The following is a 22,813-nucleotide window of genomic DNA, read 5'->3' as shown; positions in this document are numbered from 1 at the left end:
GACTCATGGCAGCCCAGCTCCAGGTTGAGCTGTTGTTCAGCATCTTAGCTGTGGAGGGCAGTGTCACTGGCCCTCACATGTGGGATCCAAACCGGGACCCTCTGGCATCCCAAGCGAGTTCTCAACCATCGCGCCACTCGGCCGGCCCTTGTGGTAATAATTTTAAAACAATGACTATGAAATCTCTGTTTGTGTTTATCTGTATGTTTTCTGTACAACATGGTATTTTTCTACCTCCAGAGAATATTACTAAAACTCTGTTAATTAGCTTAAAGTAATTAAGCACTTACATAAATTCTTGAAAATGTAACAAAAACTAACCAAAATGCTTTTCAAGTTCACATTATCTAAGATTAATCTTTTGTAAATAAAAGGTTGTTTAAGTTTTTTGGTTTAATTATGACATACATGTCTTTAGAATTACTAGCACTAGATATAATACCTTTATTCTACATAGGCTTACAGAATTTTCAGCAAAAATAGTAACAGAATGATGGCTGACTTAGTCTAACATCTCATAGAGTTTTCATGAATGATCTAAACATAATTGTTAAGAACTAATTTAGTAAATAAATACAAGTAAAATAAAACGTTTTTAAGTGAAAAGTTTAGCAATAATTATATGGTATAGGTACTTAAAAATAGTTTCCCAAATTCTTTTGGTTAACTTGAACTTTAGAGTTTTACTAAGTTAAATTAAAGATGGAAATTACTAAATGTCTAAGACATTTCCAAGTAAGATTAAATATTGAAACATTAATTGTTAAATAAGTCTAAGTTTACCTACTTTTTGCTTCTTAATACAGAGACGCTAAAAGATAAATTGAGATCTGTTAATGAATCGTTTGTGCTTTGTTTCTAAAAATTATGAAATATTTTTGCCAGTGAAAGAATTTATGTTTCTATAAGTTATGAAATGTATTTAGAAATTTGCCAATCTAAAAAAGTATATATTGATGTAACAGTTTACAATTACTTACTTTTCATCAGAAATTGAGGTTTTAAAGAGCTAAAGTTTCCATCATATGTAATTGAAACTACTAGGAATAATAAGGGAAATGACACTGACTGCAAGAAAAGTAGGATGTGTGTTTTTAGTAATAGAAGGTATAAGGTATAGAAATGCATTTTTTAAAGGGAATTACAAGAAAGTTGTAGAAGGTTAGTGAAAACAAATCTTGATAATAGAAATTTTATGTGTTGTCAAGCTGAATAAGATTAAAATTAATTTAAGTGAATTTCAATATCAAAAGTAAGCTTAGAATTTGGTTCTAAAATTGTAAAATTAGAGTTTGATTCTCTCTCTGTTGAAAGGACAAAGTTTTGCTTAACATTATTCTGCTCTTGATAAAATACTTTGAAAAGTTTTCTGCCAAGAAAAGAAAGATTCTGTGTTTTTTCAAAGTAATTTTCTGTATTTTATATAGTCTGAATCAGATCTTTGATTACTTAAGGAAACTGAATCTTCTCAATAGTAAAAGCTAACCTTCTATATTTGAAATTCCTTGACTTTCATGAAAAAGCCTTCGCAATAAAATCTACAAAGATTGTGGCACATATAGATGAATTCCATTCTGCTTCTGCAGAAATGATCTCTTGTTGCCAGATTTTGCTATCCTGATGTCCCTGTGACATGGCAACCATCTGCTCTTAAATCAGAGAAACTAAAATGGGTAAACAATGGCTATAAATTACAGGAATAGTTGGGGCAGTGGGCAGTCCAAGATGGCCACTTGGTTCTTCATAGCTCTCTGGCAAACCTCATTTTTTTGTTTTTGCATTCCTTCTCCACCATAGTACATTTAAGCTGAACTTCATTCAACTTCCACTTAGTATGGGTTATCAATATGTTCTTATTGTATGTATGTTTTCCAAATGGATTGAAGCCTTCCCCTGCCATAAGGCTAATGCCCTCACAGTGAGGGGTGGGAACTGGGGGGGGGGGCTCTTAGAAAATGTGTTTTCCATTGGGGTATATTTTCCATAATCTCTAGTGATAAGGCAACCACTTCACAAGTAAATCATATGTAAAGAGCTTCCAAAAGTACTAAAATCCTTTTGAAAAATGGACAAGAAATATAAAGAATATTCATAAAAGAAGAAAGCAAATGGTCCTTTAGCATATGAAAACTTACTCTTAATAAGAAAGATGCAAAATAATACCATTATGAGTTGTCACTTCTTGCATATCAGAAAGGGAAAAATCTCAAAGTTTGACAACATACTCTGCTGCCAAAGCTGTGGGGAAACAGGTACTATCATACACTGCTGATTTGAATTTAAAATTATGTAATCCATATGGAGGTGAATTTGGTAATATTCATCACAATTACATATGTATTTGTGTTTAACCCAATGATCTCATTCCAGGAACCTATCCCAAAAAGTTAAATTCACAGGCTATTAATGGCAGCATTCTTTGTAATACCAAAAGATTAGGAACAACACACATACCCATCATAAAAAGACTGGTTGAGTAAACTATTGGTTTGCATATTTAAATAATATAACTGTAAAATAAGTAAAGACAGTATCTATATACTACTGTGGAGTAGTCACCAGGATATACCAGTTAAGCATTTAAAAGAAGCATGTTTGGAAAACAAGCCTGTTTGGGTGCGGGGTGGAAGGAGGGAGGGAAGCAAGAATCTTTCATCTAAGAAAGGGAAAGAATAATATAGTGAAAACAATGTATTTACATATATTTTTTAATGAAGGGTAAACAAAAGTGAATAAAAATAATTATCTATGGAGGATAGAGAAGACAGGGTGGGTGCGATAGGAATGATGCTAAACATTTCTTCAGAAAAGTACCTGATTTTGTAGCATCATAGACTTTGGAAACATGTAAATGTTTTACATAATTATAAGCAAAATAAAATCAATAAATTTTAATTGAAAGCAAAGTGAAATAAATAAACTTAATTATATAGAGAAAGGGCAGATTAGCCACACAGAAAATAATTATTCCAAGTGCCTTTACTATATAGAAATAATCTGTTATATTAGGAAAAAACCCAGTTTTCCTCCCATGTAGGGAAAAACCCAGTCCTTCCTCCTATGAGTCTCCTTCACTCATACAAAACATTTTACTTCTAGTCACCGAATGTGTGGCAGTTTTTCCTCACACCAAGCAATTCTCTTCTAGCTGGATGTCCTACATCAACTCAATTCTGATGCTATCTCAAATAGTAGGTCGCCAGGTATCTCACAATTTCGGTCCAACTTGGCTACAAGCTGAAGTTTCCCATGATTTTGTTCCCCTTGGATTTAATTATTTGCTAGAGTGGCGCACAGAACTCAGGAAAACATTTATGTTTATCAGGCGTTTTAAGGATATGATAAAGCATACAGATGAAGAGCCAGATGAAGAGATACTTAGGGAGAAATCTAGGAGGGTCCCAAGTGCAGGAGCTTCTGTCCCATGGAGTCAGGGTGCATCATCCTCCAGTACATGGATTTGTTCACTGTCCTGGAAGCTCTCTGACCCCCATACTATTGGGATCTTTATGGCGGCTTCATCATGTAGGCATGATCAATCATCACCATTTTTAGCGATTTTCCCTCTTAAAAGAATGGAGACCAGGGCTGAAAATCCCAAGCTTCCAATCATGGCTTGGTTTTCCCACTGACCAGCCCTCATCCAGGAACCATCCAGCGGTTCACAAAGAGATGCCTAGTTAGAACAAAAGAAACTCTTATCAACCAGGAAATTAGAAGGATTTTAGGAACCTAGTGTCATGAACCAGGGTCAAAGACCAAATTTTAGAACAAAAGATACTTATATTGCTCTTATCAGTTAGGAAATTCCAAGGGTTTTAGGAGCTCTGTGCCAGTAACAGGGATGAAGACCAAATATATATTTACTATAAATCAATATCACATCTATACATCCTTACTGGGAACTATCCTAAGGACAAAACTAATTACAAAGAGATATTAACCTGTTTTCTATAATCATATTGTTAGTAATAATATTGGTGTTGTATATTCAGAAATTATATATATATATATATATATATAATTGAAACACATCAAATATAATAATATATATTTTTATTGGAACACATCAAATTTGTAAAAATTGAGTCCATGTGATAGTAACAACAGAAAACCCCCAAAAAAACTCATAGATCCCTTTGAAGAATGCTAGGATACCAACACATTATTCTGAAAACAAAAACAAAATAAAGAGAATGAATGAAGCATTTATCTTGCCTTTCCTGGAAGAAATGCACCTCAGGGTAACCTGAGGGAATAATTAATGAGAAAATGTTTCTCTATAGAGAAATATTCCAGGTAATGAAGAAGGAGTGATAAAATTAAAATATTACCAATCTGTAATCCCTAATGAAATCCTGGTGATAAATGGCTGCCGACACCACAAAAGGAGAGACAGGCTTACATGTTTCCTGATTTGACTCAATAAGACATATACACCTATGAAGTATTCCTGCCGCCCCCACCCCCAAATTGAACTTGAATCTGGTCAAATCTCTATACCTAATTTCCAGTTTACAGAAAATATAGAAGACAGTGGAACATGTTAAATAAAACCATGGAGATGTAATCAGGAAAATCCAAAATAAGGGCAATTCTGCAGAACAAATGATCCAGTTTTTTTGAAAAAAAATATATTCAAGAAAAGAAAAGTGGTAAAAGGTTATATATTTTAAAAGATTTAAAATGCAATTCAACCAGGTGGTGTATGAACCTGAGTGGATCCTTATGTAACAAATCAAATGTAAGAACACCCTCTGAAACAATTAGGAAAATTTTATTTTGATTGGATATTTGATATTTATTATTAAGTTTCTTAGGCACAATAACAGAATGGTAGATATTTTAACTCTTTATATTTCAGAGATACATACAGTAATAAAAATTTTTTTTTTAAGTTTCATCAACTATGATGCATTTTACTCACCCTACGTCTGGAGTGCTCATGACATTTGGTTTGAAACCTGAAAAATGAGTATGAATCAATTTCAACCCAAGTGTCACTTTCTCCCGTAAACCATCCCTGAATTCTCAGATGATGTCAGCTTCTCCTGTTATGTAGGTGGCATAAGTACCGTAAGTTGTCCCTTCTGATACTAAAATAATTATAACTAAATAATTAATTATGCAAGTGTTATTTAACGTCTTCTGCCCTAATAGCATATAAGCCCCCAGGAAATCAAGCACTGTCCACTTCTGCCTCACCATGGCATCTCTGACACATTATGCCCAGTAGGCATTTCAGTACATTTTTATTGAATGAATAAAATATCATATCCCCATGTAAGAAGATCCTATGGTGGATTCCCAAGTTCAGTGAAGTATCAAGGACTCGCAAGGAGACAATATCCCTGGATTCAAGTCTTGACTCTCGTTTATTAATGAGTAAATTGCTTAACCCATTCCTGTAAAATAAAGGATTGTTGGGAAGATTAAGATAATGCACTTAAAGTTTCTAGTACAGTAGACCCCCTCTTATCCATAGTCTTATTTTCCATGGATTCCATTACCTGCGGTCAACCATGGTCTAAAATATTAAATGGAAAGTTCCAGAAATAAACAATTTGTAAGTTTTATTGCAAGCCGTTCTGAGAAGTGCGATGAAATCTCACACCATCCCAGTTCGTCCTGCCAGGGACATGAATCATCACCCCTGTGTCCAGTGTATCCATGTTCTACTATATACTCCACCCAACCGATAGTCACCTAGTAGCCCTCTTGGTTATCAGGTTGATTATTGTGGTATTGCAGTGCTTGTGTTCAAGTAACCCTTAGAGTAGCCTAATCCTATGTCATAATGCCTATAGCATTCATCTTACTCTATTTTATCACACAGGCATTGTGTCATCTCACATCCTCACAAGAAAAAGGGTGAGTACAGTACAATATGATATTTTGAGAGCACGAGAGAGAAACCATATTCGCATAACCTTTATTACAGTATATTGTTACAATTGTTTTATTTTATTAGTTGTTGTTAATCTCTTACTGTGTCTAATTCATAAATTAAATTTTATCATAGGTATATATGTATAGGATAAAACAGTATGCAGCGGTTCTCAACCTTCCTAATGCCGTGACCCCTTAATACAGTTCCTCATGTTGTGGTGACTCCCCAACCATAAAATTATTTTTGTTGCTAGTCTATCACTGTAATTTTGCTACTGCTATGAATCGTAATGTAAATATCTTTTTGTTTTCCGATGGTCTTAGGCGACCCCTGTGAAAGGGTCGTTCGACCCCCAAAGGGGTCGCGACCCACAGGTTGAGAACCGCTGCAGTATAGCATCATTACTATCAGTAGTTTTAGGCACCTACAAGGGGCCTTAGAACGTCACCCATAAATAAGAAAGGGACTCCTTATTGTACACAGAAGTATCCAGCAATTGTTTATTATTTACTTATTCATTGATTCAGCAAACATTTTTATGTGACAGAAACTGTTCAGGGAACCAGAGATTTCATGAGGAATGAGCAAGGTGTTATCCCTGTTTTCATGGAGTACTTTTAGTAGGGAAAAAATTAATAAATGAATACTATAGCATTGGGTGTATGTAAATACTATAAAGAATGATAGTGGGCTGGCCGAGTGGCTCAGTTGGTTAAGAGCTCACTCAAGAGTGTGAGCTCTGAGCAACAGGGCCACCCGTTCAATTCCCAGGCTGAGCTGAGCTGCTGCTGTGCTGCCAACAGGTGGCAGGATGGCTCAGCTAAAAAAAAAAAAAAAGAATGATAGAGACACTATTTTAAATGTAAAAATTTGAAAATAATTCTCTGAGGAGATGTCTGAAAAAAGAAAGGGGGTGAGCAATGCAAATATGTAGGGAGAAAAGGGGTGGTAAAGAAATGAGCTTTTCCATAATAATCTACTATGATTATATATTTATTTTCATTATAGTTTTGTCAATTTTTTTGCTTTATATATATCGAGGCTGTTTTTCAGAGAATACGGAAATAAAATTGTGATAGCTTCCTGATGAATTGAACATTTCAACATTACGGAGTGACCTGCTAGTAATATTTTTTCCCTTTAAGTATATTTCATTTATATTAATATAGCTATACCAGCTTTCTTTTGGTCAGTATTCTCATTTCCTACTTTTTTTTCAAATTTGTGTGTATAATTTTTGTTTATTATAAGGCATGATTCCCCTAGAACTGTGCTCATCTGATAGTTGGCACCCAGAGAGTATTTATTGAATAAATAAATTTGTTGAATGAAGAAAGTGTTATGTGTCAGTTGTTGGAGAAAGTTAAGAACTCACTTAAATAGTAGTTCAGTGTTTTAAACTCTGTGACCCTTTCAAGTATATGCACAGAGCACCCCTTTCAAAGAGCTCTTGACAACTTTTGACTGCAGGCTTCTCCCTTCCCCCACCCTGCTGGATGTTTTGAGACATTTCCTCCCCTGCTAACCACAAGGCAACTGGAGTGGCAGGGGGGACTTAGGTATAAGATCCTGAAATTTTATACGTTAAGGAACTGGGGTATGGTGGTAATTTGCTTACGTAAGTGAACACGCCCCCTCTTTCCTTCCTGTAACACAGTTCTTGCAAGCAACAAAATAATTTTTAAATTATATTTCAGTGATCATATTTTCCACACGTTAAAAGTCCTGAGGCAAAAATGAGTACCATTGTGCCTTGAAGAAATGTAAGCAAGGGGGAAGAGGATACAATAGCTGAGTGCTGCTTTTGTTGGTGGTGGTGCTAGATAATTAAATTGACCCTTCATTTGATGTTATCTTTCCCATCTCTGGAACAAATTATACGTTTTTCTCACTTGTTACTCTTGTTCCTCTAGAATGCTTCTTCCCTGCCCACCTACCTAAATCTTAACTATCTCCTTCAACATCAATTATTATTTATGGACAACACTGTATATTTACACAAGGCCTAAGACATGGACCTTGATCTCCAGAATGTTGCAATTTAGATGTGTGCATAAAACATTTATGCATGAAAAATATAAGTATAATAAATGACTAAATAGTGGATATTAACTGGTTGGTTTGGACAATAAAATAATAAAGGAGTTAAAAAAATAATCTGGAAATAATTGTAGAAGAAGCCTCACATAGGAGGTAGAATTTGAATTGGACATTTTTGCATGAGCAAGATCTAAGTAGTGGGAATTCATTTGCGAAAAAATAATTAAGAGCAAAAGCATTAAGAAAGAGTGCTTATGGGCCGGCCGAGTGGCGCAATGGTTAAGAACTGGCTTGGGATGCCAGAGGGCCCCGGTTCGGATCCCACATGAGGGCCAGTGATGCTGCCCTCTACAGCTAAGATGCTGAACAACGGCTCAACCTGAAGCTGGGCTGCTGTGAGTCGCCTGCGACAGTGTGGGCTGCAGCCCCTGCTGCAGTGGGTTGCCATGGGCTACCGTGTGTAGCCAGCAGCCAGCGTGAGCGGCCAGCAGCCGCAGTGAGCGGCCGTCNAATGATGGTGCCAACTTGGGCCAGTGAAGCAACGTCCTCCACAACTAGACTGAAGAACAAAAAACGACAGCAACTTGTCTGTTGCCCTTCCCCCAATTCCCCAGCTCTGTTCCCATCCCCCCAGTTCCCCAATTAAAAAAAAAAATCTAAAAAAAATAAAAAGAAAGAGTGCTTATGGCATAGTCTAGAAAGAATGACTAGGCTAATTTGGCTGGGTTTGGGGTTTTTGGAGAAAAGTGATAACTTGAAAGAAAGATAGGTTATGCCTGGAAATATGCATGGCAACCAGAATTGGGAAGAAGGCGATTCAATAAATAAGGCTAAGGTTCCAGAACATTATTGTGTAGGCAAAGGAAGCCACTTAAGGAGTTTTTTGGTGGAAAGAAAAATAATTAGAGCAAAATTTTACTACACTGAAAGTTGAATGATGATTCAAAGACACTGTATATCAGGGAGGGAAATAAAGAAGATGAAGAAAAAAACATGTCTCTTGTTTCAAAACAGTAAAAGACAAATGGTGGCACTATTACTATAAATAATAAAAGTCTGAAAATCAAGAAAAATTAATCGAGTTTTGTACACGTTGAGTTCCATGAACTCTTCCTCAATTATTCAAATCTGTTTTGACCACCCTAAACTAGGTGACTTAACAAGAATTTATTATGCTCACAGTTCTGTGGCTGGTTGGATGGTTCTTCTGTTAGTTTTGCTGGGCCCACTCATGTAGCTACATACAGGTTGGCTAGGCTAGAATGTGCCTTTACAAGTTTGGCAGCTTGGCACTGGCTGTCAGCCAGGGGTCTCAGGTCTCCTCTGCATGGCTTGCCACTCTATGGTCCGATAAATTGGCTCTAACATCGTAGTCTTGGGCAGCATTCCCAACAGGGCAAAAGCTATCTGCTGGTGAAATTTCTTGCCTTAGTTGTTTTCAATGTTTGAAAAGTACATCTATGATCAGGACCCATTGTCCTGACCTAATCAATTCCCTCCTTGCAAAGTGACTTTGATGCCTAAAATGACATCAAATTTAAGTGTTTTGGTTTTGTATATTTAGAGCCTTGAAAGATGGGCTTCCTTTAATTAAAGAGTTACATGCATATAAAAATTCTCATGACATAGAGTAAGACACAAGGACAAAAACAACCTGCATACTTTTTCCCCTAGACCATGTCTTAGTTTTTAAAAGTTATGTATTGATAATCAAATAATCCTAGCTTTGGGGCATCTTGAGCTTCTAATGACAGTGTATCAAATCCATCTCTTTCCAGGTAAGAGAATGACTGTTACATGGCCCATGTTGAAATCTAATGTTCCAAGAGGCCACGTCATCCATAACTTTCTCTACTTTTTGTTTTTCTGACTCAGAATTAAAACTGATGGTTTGAGGTGTTCCCTGAAGATTAGTTATTTTGTGAAAAATAAGCCGGGATTAGCAGAGTGAGGACACCTTAGTCAATGACCTCATTATTATAGGCTTAGAGTGACAACGTATGAAGATTTAATAACTAAGATGTAAGGGAAAAAATAGCTGACAGGTGGCATCTGGACCATTCCTACAAATTTTTGTTTGGAGTTAAACCGAATAAGTTAGAGACTGAAGTCCATCATAGAATATAGTACTTTTATTTAGACGTTTTTATTATGTGACAGGTAAAAGTTACTAGTTATTTTAAAATACGTTTTATAGTACAAATTATAATTGACTGAATCAAAGGCTCATTTCAGTTCTCTGCTTCCCTTGCCAGGGGGAACTGTATCCATAGAGAAGAACACACCGGCGGGCCTTCCTTGTCACCTGGCGATGGGGACTGGAACCACAGAAACAGCGTCTAGGAGAAAATAGGTACCTCGCCCCCTAGGGGCTTTAAAAGGTTGTTTTTTTTTTAAAATTTATTCTCTGTTATGTGGTTACAAATGTCACAATGTTTTTACTTAAAATATCTGGTTGTCTGCATGATATAATTGAAACTGAGAAAAAGCTTTGTATTTTTAATCTTCTAAACAATGTACTAATTCCAAAACATTAATAGCCAATTTGCCCACTCTGTGAAATCTAGAAACTGCCAAGACTGCTGAGAAAGAGACTATTACTTTTGTTCATCTTTCACTGAGCCCTCATCTGATCCCTCACTTAGGGTATTCCAGATCCCCTGCCCACTCCTCAAGCTCCCAATTCTATCCTGCCTCCATTCATCCTTCTTTTTTTCCGGAAAGGGCAAAACCAATGCCTGTGTTCCAGATATCTGACATGTGACACCGGGATCTAATGTGCCACCCAGAATGGATATTTTTTTAATCAAATATTAAGATGGAATTTATAGGTTCGCATGCAGTTGTATGAAGTAATATACAGAGAGATCCCATGTACCCTTTACTCCATTTTTTTCCCAGTAGGACATCTTACAAAACTCTGGTATCATAACACAACTACCACCTGGTATTGTTGGCTCTCCAGAAAAATGTTTTGTTATTGTTTATGGATGAGCTAAATGCACTTGAACTCATCTGCCCAGCAGGGGTAGCCTGCACAGGCTAATTGTGTAACCAGAAAAAGTTAAAAGTCACGCTGGAAGAACTGAATTAGTCATATTAATGACACTAAATGAAACTAATTATATAATTTTGAGTTGTTCAAGTTTAATTCCACTGCAGGAGTGGTTCTCTATGGGAATGTGGGGGAAAGTACTAAAAACACTGTAAATGTTTTTTGTTTGTTTATTTGTTAGATTGTTTTCCAAATATACTCCCTTTCCCCATTCTGATAAACTTGCATGGGTAGTGGTGTAGAGAGCAGAATTCTAAAATGGCCTTAAAATTTCCTACCCGTATGCTGTGCATGCCCTGATAATCTCTGGGACTGAATACAAATTTTCCTCTGGTGATTATGTTGTTACATGACAGAAATGATCTTAACATAGGGAAATTAACTGGGTGGGCCTGACCTATCATATGAACTCTTTAAAAAGTAGAGAGTTTTCTCTGGCTCCTCGTGAACTGTGCTTGGACTGACCTGGAAGAAAGTACACATTCACATTGTGAAGTGACATTGGTGGCCTCGGGGAAAGGCCCTAAAAGCAGCCTCTCCAGTTGCTGAGACAAACCCCTAGCTGTCAGCCAGAAAGCAACTAGCACTTCGGTCGTTTTACTGCAAGGTGCTGAATTCTGCCAACTGCACCAATAAGCTTAGGAGTGAAGTTTTCCCCTGAGCCTCCAGACACAAAGTTAGTCCAGCTGACATTTTGGTTTCAGCCTTGTGATGCCTTGAGCAGAAAACCCAGCTGCACCTTCCTTGTCAGACTTCTGAACAGTTGGTGAAACAGAGGATGGGAGAGAAACTCCTGTGACTCTGTAATGACCTCTCCCAATTCGGCAATGACTTCTTCCTTTGAGAATCCACATACTAAGATTACATTATGTAACTGGAGAATAACAAAGATTTACAACAAAAGGAAAATAGGGATAAAGGATTGTGTTGCCCTATCTCACGTTGGAGTCACATTTAATGGTAGCAAGCTCAGGACAGCCACATTCAATTCACCATTGTCAGGAATAAAAACTTCTGGTGGCTGGTACATATATCTAAGTATATGCCTTATATGTAAAAAAAACTTAGAAGCCCCTCTGAAACCTCAAATTTTCTTAATCATTCCAGTCTCTGTTGCTTTGTTGCTTCATTTGTTTCTTTGAGGAAAGCAGGTTTCTCATTGTTGTGAAGGTAACCACTCCCATCTGTCTTCATGGGGCATTTAGGAAAAAGCCCACTCCGTGCCTTTATTATTTTTATTTTTCCTTGCCAGGAAGACAAATTCAGTTACATTTTAAACTTAATAGCCTCTACGTGACTTTAGTATAAACACATAATCTCAGCCTTCTTTGAGAAGTCACATTCATTCATTCACTCAGCAAATATCTGTTGAGCTGCAGCTGTCCATCTTTAAGTTAGGCTCTGGGGATACAAAGGAACAACGTGATCTCTGTCAGAGGAACTTAGAGTCTAGGGTTAGAGCTGGGCTTCTAACTGGGAAAAGCAATGCAGCAAGACAAGTGCTGTAAGAGAGGACAGGGTGTGGGGAGAACATTGAGGAAGAACGTCTAACTCAGTTTGAGGGGACCTAAAAAGGCTTCCCTGAGGAAGATGTTTCCTATTGCTGCTGTAACAAATTGCCACAAACTTAGTAACTTGAAACAACACACATTTGTACAGCCTGGTGACTATAGTTAATAATATTGTATTGTATATTTGAAAGTTGTTAAGAAAGTATATCTTTCTTAAATGTTTCATCACAAGAAAAAAAGGGTAACTGTGTGGTGATGGATGTTAACTAAACTTATAGTGATCATTTTACGATACATACAAATATCAAATCACTACCTTGTACACCTGAAATAAAATGTTATATGTCAATTATATCGCAACTAGATAAACGACACAAATGTGTACTATCTTGTAGTTCTGGACATTGGAGGCCCAAAATCAAGGTGTGAGCGGGGCTGTGTTACTTCTGGATGCTCTAGGGGAGAACCTGTTCCTTGCCCTTTCCTACTTCTGTAGGCCATCTACATTCCTTGGCCCATGGTCCCCCTCCAGCAATGGCATCACTTTGACCTCTACTTCCATGTCACATCTTCTGTCTCACTCTGACCCTCCTGCCTCCCTCTTGTGGTTACATATGACCCAGCCAGATAATCCAGGGTAAATTTATTCATTTCATTCATGCAGGACAAATTCATCCAGAATAATTCATCTCAAAGTTCTAAACCTAATCACATCTGCAAAGTCTGTTTTACCGTGTAAGGTAACAGGATTAGGGGATTAGAATGTGGATGTCTTTGGGGGGCCATATTCAACCTATTATAGGAAGTAACCACAGAAGGAGATTGGAGAGTCTTCCAGGTAGAGGAAACATGTGGAAAAGCCTAAAAGAGACCTAAAGGAAGGGAGTGGTGGAATCTTCTAGCTCAATGTCTTTGCTATAAGAGAATATAATAGTATTTACTTCACCTCATCAGATAGGGTGAGAAATTACATGTAAAGTGCAAAGAACAAAGTGTTTGTTCTGTGCTCATACGTGTACATAATGTTAGCTGTGGTGATGATGGGTAAAGGAGGGAGAAACCTATACTACAGGCTAAACTAGTAAGCAAGAACCAGAGAAAGACTGATCTTATTAAGGTCTTGTTCAGTTAACCTGAGAGGGATCCACTGAAGAATTTTAAGCAGGAATGTGGCATCATCATATGTATTTTAGTTGACTGTCCTTGCTGATTGGAAACGAATTGTAGGAGATAAGACTACAGGTAGTAGGTAGGGCTGGGACAAGTGAGTGAAGCACTAGCTTTTTATGCACAATTTAAGGAGGCACCAAAACACCCTGTAAACAAGATGAATGATATTTTAATGCAACTTTTAAAAATATTTTTATTGGGGATTATTGGGGGATAGTGTGTTTTCCAAGACCCATCAGCTCCAAGCCAAGCAGTTGTTTCCTTCTAGTTGTAGAGGGCGCACCTCAGTGGCCCACGTGGAAATCGAACCGGCAACCCTAGTGTTATGAGCACTGGGACCTGCGCTCTAACTACCTGAGCTAACCAGCTGTCCTGAAAGCAATATCTTCTTTTTAAATTAAAAATTAATGCAAAAAATCCATGATGAACAATTTATGAAAATTTTAAATAAAGGTAGAGTTATTAGGGAGATCACTGAAAGACTGTTATAATAATCCAGGTGGGAGGTGATGAGAGCCTGAAGCAGAGGAGAAGCACTGGATATAAAGACAGTTGGATGGATTTAAAAAATTAAAAAACTATGAAAGGAGTTGTGTACGAGGGTGGGTAGTGTCTTTTTCTGGGAGAAGATACTCAAGGAGAAGCAAAAGTTTATATAGGGAGAAATGGTATAATGTGTCAAGGAATAAATTAAGTTTTGTTCTGGACATATGTATTGCGCTTAAGAAGCTTCTGATACCTTCAGCTGGAGATTCCAGTAGACAATTGAAACATATAAATATAATGAAGCGAAAGTTGTTACCCCAGTTTTTCTGCTGTCTTACCCGTTAGCCTCTAAGTGTCTTCACTATTGTTTCCCTGCCAGACGGGTTCTTTGGAAGGAAAGAAAAGGATCTTGAAGGACCTAATTTCTTGGGATATAGGAGTAAAAAATTGGGAGCTAATTTTTGGAAGGGAGATGACCAGGGACAGCCAGACATGTGTTAGAACAACTGATGGATCTTCCCTTTGTCCCAGAACCACTTTCAGATCTTTACATTTTCACTCTCACTGTTCCTTCATGGTTCACGTCATCAGCTGTGTCAACCTCTAAGCTTTGTTGGAACTGTCACTTACTGACGACTTGGTCATTTCCTCTTTCTCATCAGAGACTTTAACCCCCGGATTAACCACACACATCCTGTTACTACCTGGAACTCTTTCACTCTAAAAATCTTAAATTCAAACATACCATTCTAGGACTTTAACCTTCCTTCCAACTCTACCCTCTGTCATTCCTGTTATCAGTTCTTTGAGATCATCGAGACTTAATGGCCCGATGCCTCCCAGACTGGCTGTTTATCAGCCCTTTTCCACCTTCACTTCCGTTTCTATTCAAGTTACAACCCAGTCGTGCATCATGTCAGCAGTTTTTGCACCAATCTCCTAGAGTCCCATGCTATCTTCTTATATCACCAGATAGACTAACTCTCCATGCCTCTCACCTATATTCAGGTGGTTTGCTGGCAATCTTCAGCATTCCATGGCTTGTAGAAGGATCCCCTCAACCGCCACCTTCATCTTCACATGGTGTGCACCCTGTGTGCATGCCTGTATCCACATTTACCCTTTTTATAAGTACACTAGCCATATTAGAGTAGAGGCCCACTCTACTCCAGATGACCACATAAATCTTCAACAACCCTACTCCAAAATAAGGTCACATTCTGAGGTACTGGGGGGCCAGGACTTCAACACATATGAATATTGGAGGGGAACAGAACACAGTTCTACCCATAACATACATGTTTAATGAAAAATTACTGTTTCCACTTCTTAATAACATTGATGATAGAATTATAACTCACATAACATGTTTACCACTATTTACATTCACCATGGTAACCACAGTGCTAGCACTGACTACTGAAATCCAGAAGATACAAAGCATTTGAAGAATAATTGGCGTCTACTTCAAAAAGGAATACTTATTTTTAAAAAACTGCCCAAAGACAAAAATATAACATGTGCAGATGAAGAAAACCTGTTTATATATCACTTTGTGAGTCACTGATCAAATGACTGTTTCAGTTAATTTCGTTCATTTTTTTATTGAACGTTTTCTTGTGTACTTATGAAAAGTAGAGCAATAGCTATTAATGTGTTGGTTGCATTAGCAGAACAATAACTTTACAGTTAAATGATGCCTGTTTTTACCTCAGTTTTATGTTTCAAATAGAAAATCTGTTTCTTTCAATAATAGTTTTTTTTTTAGTCCAATTCATGCTTTTTAGTCCAATTTTGTTTTTGTTCAATCAAAAACAAAAAAAGTTTTTGGAAGGTCATTCTATCCAAGGTGAAATATCTAAATATCTAACATTATTGTGAAAGCCATATTATAAATTCTGTTTAAAAATTTCAGCATTGAAACCTAATTTTTGCAAAGATTATTCAAATGTAAGTACTGATGGATCACAGCATCATGGTAAGAACAATGATCTTAACAAATTAAGAAATCTTTGGAGCAAAAATTGGTTTTGGTATTCTAATATGCATAATTATGTACAAACATATACTTCACAAGAAGAGCTAGAAATATCAAATAAGTACATGAAGAGAGGTTCAATATTATTAATGGCTAGGGACATGCAAATTAAAACTACAGTGAAATAGCACTATAGAACTGTATTAGCTTGTTCAAGCTGCTGTGACAGACTACCACAGATTGGGTTGTTTAAACAACCGAAATTTGTTTTCTCACAGTTCTGGGTGCTGGTGCGTTAGTTTTTGGTGAGACCTCTTTTCCTGGCTTGCAGATGGCTGTATATCCTTGTGTTGCTTGGCTTTTCCTCTGTGCACATGTACTCCTAGTATCTCTTCTTCTAAGAACGCTAGTCCTATTGGATCAGGCCCCCACTCTTATGACCTCACTTAGCCTTAATTACCTCCTTAGAGGCTCTGTCTCTAAATACAGTCACACTTGGGGTTAGGGCTTCAACACATAAATTGGCGGAGCGGGGGGGGGCATAATTCAATTCATAATAATATCTATTAGGTTAACTTTTTTTTAAATGACAATAGCAAATGCTGGCTAGGATACAGAGCAACTTGGACTCTCATATATTGCTGTTGGGAATGCAAATTATACATCCATTTTAGAAAACTGTTTGGCATTTTCTTATACATATAACCCTTAATGTACAACCCAGCAATTCCACCCCTAGGCGTTTACACAAGGGAAATGAAAACTTATGTCCATACAAACACTCCTGCATGGATATTTGTAGTTTTATTTATAATTGCCCTGAATTGGAAGCAACTCAAATGTCTATCAGCTATTGATTAGAAAAAAAATAAAATTATGATATATCCATATTAAGAATACTATTTAACAATATATAGGAACATATTGGCTTATTCATTCATCTATTGATCAACATTTGGGTTGGACCCAGTTTTGAGCTATCATGAATAAATTTGCTACAATTATTCTGGATCAAGACCTAAAATGCATATATGTTTTCATTTTCTTTGACTCAATATGGAGGGGTGGAATTTGGGGGTTGTACTATTAGTATATTTAATTTTTTAACAAACTGCCAAACTGTTTTCCAAAATGGCCACACCATTTGCATTCCCCCCAGCAACTTTTGAGTCCCAGTTGCTATATATTCTCCCCAATACTTGATGTTTTAAGTCTTTTAAATTTTAAGTACTCTAATGGATGGGCAGTGGTATCTTGTTGTTGCAATTTGCATTTTCCTGATGATTTATGATGTTGAACATTTTTTTTCAGTGCTCATTTTAAAAAAATAGACCTTTTTAAGAGCAATGTTAGGCTTACAGCCTTCCTTGGACTCTCAGCATCTTCTCCTGTCTTACGCATTGAATTTCCGAGGTTTGCCCTAGGCTCTCATCTCTCTTTCAGACCAAACTCCTTTACTGTCTGGGTTTCAGGTACCATCTAGATGCTAATGGTTTCTGTAGTGTTTCATGGTAATTACTATGAATAGTCAATAAACAAAATGCCTTATTTCTGCTACTACATTGCACTTGTGAAACAGGAAGAGTGCTCACCTTAGAATCCCCACATTGCCCAGCAATAGACAGGTAACATTTGCTCAGCACATGAAGGTGAACACTGTCTGCTTTCTACCTTCAATGCATTGCATTGTACTATTGAAAAATACCAGGGATGCCAAAAAAATGTATACAAGTGGACACTTCGGTCAATGTTGCTCAAGCAGTAGTTCACCGTAATCAGAAGTGTCTGGTGCTGATGGTAACCACTTGGTAATTGCAGAAGTCAAATGTGACTTGTATTCATCTTTTGTTATTGGTATATATTGAGTATTACAATTTTAATACAGTTTTCCTTTCTTAAAATGAATATACATTTTTTTGGCACCCTCTGCATAATTGATCCATTATAAGAATATGAATAATATACAGGTAGCAAAAAGTATGAGCTGAACAATTATATGATAACTGCTTTCAGAATAAAGGAGACTGCAGATGGGGTGTTCAGTGAAAGCTCTAGGTGATAGCATTTGAACATGGGCTTAGAGGGTCAAGTGCAATGTCAACAGGCAAAGAGGAGAGAGCAATGTGTTCAAGGCACAGGGATGGATGCTGTGTGTGTTTTTAGCATTATGGAGCAATGAGTAAGGGGAATACAGTAGTACCTGTCCTCTGAACTTTAGAGATCCTGTCTCATCCATTTGTTCAGCTAAACTACAAAATAACTTTGTCAGGTTGGCAGAGTAAGCTCTATTATCTCCACTTTACAGATGAGCTAGAGTGGAGTCAGCAGGTAAAAGGCAGAAGAACCAAGACCACACCTGCTCTCTTTAGTCTTCTTTCTAAAACTACTTATCACCCTGGGGCACCTGCAGAAACTGAAGTCCATAAACTGAGATGTTTTTCCCCCTCTCAGCTTAAGATAGGTTTGCTCTTGAAAACCTTGTATTTAATAAGAAAGTCAAGTTAATAGCATAAATAGAAAAGGATGATATAGTGCAAAAACATACTCATAATTTACAGCAATAGCCACTTTTATTCCTAACATTTTTCAGATCTGTCATAATTTGCTGATAAGAATGACATTGTCTAATTTAATTATTTTAATTGTCTTTCTAAACTTCTTACATTCCATTTACACATAATTGTGACTGCAGGGCTATATCTTACACTTCCATTGTATTTGACAGGATAAAATTTCAAATTAATTTTCTTCATAGCTGCATGTGAAAGAGATGTAAAGTCATAGCACTGAACCAGCACACAAATAGTAGAACTTAAGATGAAGAGGGAAAAAGTGAATTCCACAGTGTCACATGATATGGTCAAGGAATAAGGTTTATTTGGGAAATAAAAATGAAGGGTCAGCAAAAGGAGAAGGATAAACTTCAGGTCCGCACAACCTAGATCCACTCCTTTCTAGAGATCATGGGACCCATGAGAAATTGTAACCCTTCCGCTGGGTAGAGGAAGCCACCAGCTATTAGGTAGCTGAGTTCAATTGCAGTCCTCTCCACTGGTGGATGGAGCTGCCTATCATCTAGGAAGCTTAATATGAGTGCTCTGGGCCACTTTTGAACAATTCTGCTCCATACAGAGCATTACTCAAAAACAAACAAACTGTTTTTTAGCAGTTTATTAAAATATTTAAGCATTCAAATCAAGTTTTATAAATGTAAATTTTAGCCATTGAATTAAACAAATAGAAAAAGAAAGCAATAGAACACACACACACACACACACATACACACACACACACACACACAGTAGCATTTTCTTCTTTTTCAACAAAAGCTACACTGAACACTGATGAACTCTTGATCCATATTATGTCAGTGAGGATATTTTAGTGTGTTTGACAATGACTTAGGAAAAGATTAGTTGAGGTTATTAAAAATTAATTTTTGACTTACTAAAGTTAAAATTTTAATACCTTTTTCTTAAACTTTTAACTTCACTTATAAATCAAATTATTAATTTATAAATCTCAAAAATTTTAACAATTATTTTAAGAGGCCTTTAATTACTGCTTGGTTCCATTTACACTTTTGATTTAATATTTCAATTGTCTGAGTGGCAAAACTTCCCAAATATTTAAATAACTCATAAATCTAGAAAATTAAATATGTACGAAGGTGAGACAATTAAGTCTATGAACTTTTCACTGTGCACTTAGATGGTGGAAAGTTCGTGAACTTAATTGTCTGACTTTTTCATATACATATTTATATTGAATCTCAAGCACTTCTAAAAATTATAATACTATTTATAAACCTAATAACATTGTCTTATGCCTTTCAACATGTCTTATGCCTTTAAAGTGGAAGCCTAAATCAATGAAACTTTTTGTATTGGGATCATAAGGATAAGCTGTAAAATATTAAATGTGTCAAACTCTTTAAAGCATTCAAACAAAAAAAACATTAAAATATACTAATGATAAACAGCTTATTCCCGAACCTGCCATAAAAGTATTAGTACTATGATTTTGATTTGCTTCATCAGCTTGTTAGGGCCCAGATGGCATATTGATTATTTTGAACTAAAATCACCTGAGAAGCAGCAAGAGCTCTTTGACTCTCCTCAGTCCCCTTAAAAGCAGGAAATAAATCTCCATGACAGGTGCTCTCCCTGCTTCTGAAGGCCTGAGAGAAAACCTATCACAAGAGTTATAAAATCCAGAGTCAAAAAAGTGTGTGTAAACAAGCCTTGTAATACCTTTACCAATTTACTACCCAAGCCCAAACTCTGTTTAAATTCCTCGCTAACAAATACCCAAACCTGCTTAGATTCTTTCTAATGAGCATTAACTTCCTTTGTCCTGTCAATTTCTCACCAATTTGTTTCTTTGTCTAAAAAAGTATAAAAAGGTGCCAAGTTCATCATTTCTTTGAGCTTCATTTTATGATCTGAGGATCATATTGTGATTTCCTGGTGCACGTAAATTAGATTGTTTTTTCCTCCTGTTAATCTAGTCTTGTGTTAATTTTATAAGTAGTTCAGCCATAAGGGCTAAAGAGGGATAGAGTGCGGGAATTCTCTCTTGCTCCCCAACAATCTTAATGTGTATTTCTTAATGGAATTCTGCATTCTCACAATGGAAAGACCATAATTTCTATATATATTAAAATGACATTCTAATAAATGTTAATACATTTCTTAGAATTTGGTCTATGACTTACTTTTAGTGTAAGATGCCAGTGACATCAAGGCTATTGGGAATTGGGGTGGAGAAGTGGAGAAACAGACCCACCTACATTTTTTTTTTTTTTTTTAGGTTAGCCATCCTGCTACCTGTTGGCAGCTCAGCGGCTGCTCATCTCGGGCCGGGAATCGAACCGCTGTTGCTCAGAGCTCAAACCTTTGAGCGAGCGCTTAACCAACTGAGCCACTCGGCCAGCCCCAGACCCACCTACTTTTAATTGCTAGAAGCTACCATATTTACAAAAATATTTTTTAAATTGCTAGCTGGCTAAATTAATTTAAGTCACCTTGAAACGCATCTAGTGCCTGGAACATAAGAGATTATCAGTAAATCATTGTTGGATCAATCAGTACTTAAAGTATTATATAAACTTACAACCCTGTTTTACTCTTCTTAAAGGCGTTATCAATTTAACAGCGCAACATTCTGTTCATAGATCCCTCTGATCACAAATTCAACATATGTGAGCCCCTAATTATTAAATCATTCTGTTTCCCTAAAAAGAGTGTGCCCCACTGTCTCAAAAATGTTCTCAAGCATCCTGTTTTAGTTTTTTATTGTTCCATAATAAACCACCCCAATAATTTAGTGGCTTTTAAAAACAATAATTTATTTGTTCATGATTATGCAGTTTGTTGCAGAGCTCAGTGACAATGGCTTATTGTTGTTTCGTGTAGCATCAGCTGAAGTCATTCATGCATCTGGAAGCTAAGCTGGGCTGAAATATCCAGGATAGCTTCCCTCATGTTTGGGACCTTGGCACGAAGCACTGGAAGCCAACCAAGCCTTGAAGTCCCTTCTCTCTATTCAGTAGTCTAGCCCAAGCTTATTTATAAGGCAGCTGGATTCCCCCCAAAAGCAGAAACTTCCTAAGGCCTGTGCTTGGATGGTCTAAAATGTCACTTTTAACACATTCTATAGGACAAAGCAAGTCACAGTCCAGTCCAAATTCTCAGGGGAGGGGAATTACGTTCTACGTTTTGATTGGTGGAGCGACATGCACATGCAGAGAGGAAGAAATTATTGGCAGCTGTCTTTAGAAACAATCCACCACAGTCTATCCTTTAGAATTGATCTTCTTCCCACCTGCAAAATGCATTCATCTCCCCCATTGCCTTCAAATGTCATCGTATTACTCTGCTGGCTCAAAGTCCTTGCAAGATCTTGTCATCTGTATTAGGTCCAAATGCGGATGAGATTCCTCAGGTTCAGTTCATCTTGATCTGGAGATGTGTAAGTTAAAAACACCTGTCTTCCCACCTCCCACCCCTGACCATACCCAGTATTCATTGGTGAGAAAAGGGTAGGATAACTGCAAGAAAAACTCATGTTCTAAGAATAATAGGAAATGAATGACACATAGTAGTTACACAGAGCAGTCTGAAATCTGGCCAGTGCATGTGGCCCTTTCCCCAAACTCAAGTGACTGGTCCCATTTCTGTTCTCTGGATTTTCCAAATTCGTTATTCTCATTGGTTCTTGGTTTTGGCCTCTTGTGGGATTCTTGCTCTACCTAAGTTATCATACCTTTCCTATAAGTGATTCTCACAGCCTGCTTTCTGCCATTAGACGTTGGGGGCCCAGAGGTTAAACTGTCTGTATCTCTCAGTGTAAGATGTTGCTTTTGCCAGGACAATTCTCTGAACAACTTTGGAAATGCTTATTTACATTTACCAGTTTATTAAAGGATACAGATGAACAACCAGATGAAATACATAGAGCGAGGTCTGGGAGAGTCCCAAACACAGGAGCTTCTTCTATCCCTATGGAGTTGGAGTATGTCAGCCTGCTGGAACATGGACATGTTCACCAGCCTGGAAGCTCTCTGAGCCCCGTACTATTGGGATTTTATGGAGGCTTCCTCACATAGACATGATCAGTTATTAGCTCCCTTCCCAGGCCTTTTCCTGGGATGTGGGGTGTGAGACTGAAAATTCCTAAGC

The 22,813-nt window shown here is 37.1% G+C and overlaps 1 long non-coding RNA gene across 1 annotated transcript in view; it reads left to right on the top strand.

The window, feature by feature from the left end:
- LOC109377323 (uncharacterized) overlaps positions 1-20,983 on the top strand; it is a 24,822-nt gene extending 3,839 nt beyond the window's left edge. The window contains exons 2-3 of the long non-coding RNA XR_002122854.1: positions 10,186-10,283; positions 20,943-20,983. This is a non-coding gene — a long non-coding RNA (uncharacterized LOC109377323). The remainder of the gene's footprint in view (positions 1-10,185; positions 10,284-20,942) is intronic.
- Positions 20,984-22,813: the final 1,830 nt, after the last annotated feature.

This window comes from Hipposideros armiger, unplaced genomic scaffold (assembly GCF_001890085.2).
Source record: "Hipposideros armiger isolate ML-2016 unplaced genomic scaffold, ASM189008v1 scaffold_1363, whole genome shotgun sequence".
Lineage (NCBI taxonomy): Eukaryota > Metazoa > Chordata > Mammalia > Chiroptera > Hipposideridae > Hipposideros > Hipposideros armiger.
This window is presented reverse-complemented; position numbering and strand designations above follow the sequence as displayed.